The sequence below is a fragment of the Phaethon aethereus genome (assembly GCF_964289735.1).
Source record: "Phaethon aethereus genome assembly, chromosome: W".
NCBI lineage: Eukaryota > Metazoa > Chordata > Aves > Phaethontiformes > Phaethontidae > Phaethon > Phaethon aethereus.
The window spans coordinates 26,430,532-26,434,485 of NC_138581.1; positions in this window are offsets into that span (position 1 = coordinate 26,430,532).

The following is a 3,954-nucleotide window of genomic DNA, read 5'->3' on the forward strand; positions in this document are numbered from 1 at the left end:
GACACCTTGGAGCACTTTGGTAGGGGCATTTCTGGTGGCACTTCCCCAGGGACACCCTGGTGGCACTGGGCTAGGGAGAGACCCTGTTGCCTCTCACCACTGTGGGGGACATCCCATGGCTGTCCCTGCACTTGGGACACCCATGGGCTGGCAGTGTGCTGTTACCATGGCCCAGGGACACCACCAGCCATCCACCCCCAGGGCCTGAGACCCACTTCTGCTCTGGCCAGAGCTGCCCCTGTGCTAGAGGACACCGCATGGCTGGCACTGTCCTAGGCACACCCTGTCACTGCACCCTGGGGCCTGGGGGACCCTGCTTCCTGGCACTGGCTTGGGGGCACCTTGGGGTCTGGCACAGCAATTGGGGGCACCCATGGGCTAGCACTGCAGTCTTGGGGACACCCACAGGCTGATTGCACTCAGGGATGCCCACGGGCTGTGATTGCAGTTGGGGACACCCGTAAGCTGTGATTGCAGTTGGGGATGTCACAGGCTGGCAATGCACTCAGGGACACCCACAGGTTGTGACTGCACTTGGGGATACCCATGGGCTGTGATTGCACTTGGGGACACCATGGGGTGGCACTGCCCACATGGGGAAAATCCTCTGGGAGAGAAGCAAGCTGAGCCCCCAACCTCCCTGTCCAGCTCATGCATCATAGTGGGACAGGAGGGCTTGGGCTCTGCACAGGCTCCCTGACACCCATCTCTCCACTGCCTTGCACCCTGGTGCCACTGCCCCTGGCACCCATGGGGACATCCAGCCCATGCACAGCCCATAAGGTGGCATTTCAGGGCAATGCAGGGTGCGCGGACAGCCCACTACCCTGCTCTGTCTTTCTGCTCTAAATAAACTGTATTCCACAGGCAAAAAAGTGCAAACCTTTCAGATTCTGACTCCTCCAAAAATAACACACACATTAATAACACTCATAAATGCTTCTGCTGCATTCCCAGCTGCAGGGAGGGCTCTGAACCAGGGGGACTGGAAGGACCTGGCAGAGGGGCCACAGGAGCCATGTGGCACGTGGGGAGGCTGGGATGGGATGGGGACAGGAGGAGTGCACAGGGCTCCCCCAGCCCATCACCTTGGGACCGCATGCAGCCCTTGCCTGCCACAACTTTTCGGCACCAGTGCTCCAAGTAGAGGGGAGCAAAAGGTTTTTGAGAACTGGAGAAAGTGGCTTTCTAGGAATGCTCAGCCCTGAGTTGGAGGGGGCGTAGGAGGGACGGGAGCAGCTGAGGACTGAGAGGCTACTGGCGCCATGGAGAAAGCAGCAGAAGAGCCGCTGCTGGACTCTGGAGAGCAGCTATTAATAATGACAAATTAGGTACATATTTGGACAAGGAGAGTCAGTAACTGCCAGCACGTGGCTTCCGAGGGGAGGGGGAAGATGCATCTCCCATCATTCCTGGGCAAGGATGGATGGCTTTCTGTGAGATGCTTTGGCCCGGAGAAACTTCATGGGCTCAGCACTCAAGGGGAAGACGATGATGTGCATGGTATGAGCAGCCAGGAAGGGCAAGGCAGGGCTTCAGCCCTCAAATGTCCCCCCTGAAGGAGCAGTTTCCCCTTGCTGTCCACTCCCCTTTGCTCCGGGCATCAGGGTCACATCCAACCAGCACAGCTGGGGCCATCCAGGTGCCCAGGCCCATGAGTGCCCTCAAAGTCGTCCTCTGGGGTGGCCTCCAGGACAAGGGGGTGCAGAGGGGTCTGGGTGCACACCCCTCCCATTGCTGCCCCATGCCCAGCCCCGCCCTGGGCTAAGGTCTCCAAGGATGGTGATCTCCCCTCCATGCCCCACTCCAGGGTCCAACTGCCCCTCCTGGGGAAAGGCTTGTCCCACTGTCTAACAGGAACTTCCTGGGTGTAACCCCTGCCTCAGTGTCTTGCCCTGTCCCTAGGCTCCCTGAGAAGTTGGGCTGTGGCTTTCCTGCCTGCCTCCAGCTCAGCCGGATTTGGGTGCCTACAGAGGTGCTGGTGCCTTGTGACTGCAGCGTCCCAACTCTAAGCTTCCATGAGTGCTTGCCCAAACTTGCCTGCCAAAATAACCCCTCACTCTGGCAGGGAAGATTTAGGGGGCTGGGATGAATCGCACCCCATGTCCCTCCCCTGGTGTTTGTGCTACCACCCCTTGCCTGTACACCAGCTGCTCAGAGGGGCCACATGCCCGGCTGGTACCTGGGTGAGAGCCTAGTGTCAGGTCAGGCCAGCACAGATTGTCAGGGGACAGCTGGGAAGACTGCAAGAGCCACAAATCCATCCTGGAGCCTGGCCAGGGCAAGCATCCTAAGGGGGAGAGCCCCTCTGCACCCCCGGGGATGTGCCTGCGGGGGGACAGGGGGTTGCAGGCAGTGACACTGTGGGATGCTGCCTTCACTACTCATGATGCTTGTAACTCATGCTGCTGTGGACAGATCCTAGAGACAGTGGACACATGCAAGCCTGGCCATGTCCCCTGCTCCACCTCACAGCAACCCTGCTTGCCCCACCACTGCTTGGGCCTCCCAAACCCATACTGAGCAAGAGGGTGGGAACATGCTGAGGGCAGCTGCCACCCCTGGAAGCTGGCCCCAGGGTGCTTTTTCAGGGAGTGAGCTCAGTGCCAGCGCCTGGGAGGGCTCCAGACACATTCCTGGCCCTGCTGCACACCAAGCACCGCCCCTTCACCAGCAGTGGGCTGCTGGTGACCAGAGGGTCCCCTACCTGCACACCCATAGCATCCTATCCAGATATATTTTCAGTTGGTGGCAGGAATATGGCCAGGAACCTGTCTAGTCCCCCCACAAAGCCCAAATGCCCCAGCAACAAAATCCCCAGGGCCCCCTCCCGCAGCAGTATTCCCCCCCCTCCCAGCAGCACTTGTGAGGGCCATCACATGGCTGGCATTGGGGGTCCAGCCCACCGGGTGCCTGGGGCTGGACATGCCTGAAATATTTTCCATGCTGTATAAACACCCACACAGCATCCCCACCCCTGCCAGGAGGGCAGGTGCCCATAGGCCCCCCTGCCCACCAGCCCTCCCTGTCTCCTAGAGGGCTGTATTGAGACCGAGGCAGTGAGAAAGCAGGAAAACCAGATTTTATTGATGAACACATCTTTCAAAGGAGACATCAACAGCCCAGAGCCTCAGGGGAAAGCTGGTTTCCTCCAATGTTTAATAGGGGAAGCATAATAAATGAACGTTGAAAGCTGCAGGCTCAATACTAGAGAAATGGAAGTTACAAAAATACCGCAGACCTTGGAAAATGATGCAGGCACTTGGGAAGGAGGATGAGGGCAGAGGTGGCTGGTGCCATGAGGGGGGAAAGCCCAGTAGGAAGGCAAAGAGCAGCTCCAGGGGCAAACCCATTGCATTCCCCCACCCCAAGTAGAGGCAGTGCAGCTTCCAAGCCTTCCCACAAAGGGCTGAGGCTGAAGATAATGAACACTGGGGGGGGGGTTGTGTTGGTGCCTCTCAGGGAAGCTGGGGAGGAAGAGAAAGAGGAGGGAGACTGAGCCAGCAATAAGGCACTGGAGGTGAAAGATGGCTGCATGCAAGAGGTCAGTGAGGTATCACACTGTTCCCTGCACCACATCGCACAGAGAGAGAGAAGGAGCACAAGTGGGAATGACAAAGGCACACAGAAACGTTCCCTGCACCAGGGAGCTCTCACGGCTCCCCACCCGGGGGCTGGTAGGTGAATCCTGAGCCAGTGCAGCCCTGGCTCCCACCCCAGCCAGGCGCCTCCAGGCACCCTGGCCATGCCCTGGGTTCATGTGGGAAGGTAGGCTAGGCAGCAAAGCAGAGTTGCTGGTGCAGCACTGGCGAGCAGCAGCTGGATTAGTCCCAGCGCTCTGGGTGCAGGCAAAGCTCTGGTCTAGCCCAGGCAGCCCTTCACTTGAGGGGGGTTGCCTTAAATAGGAGCAGGCGGGCAGCAGTCTGTGCAGTGACCATGGGGAGGGCACAGGGC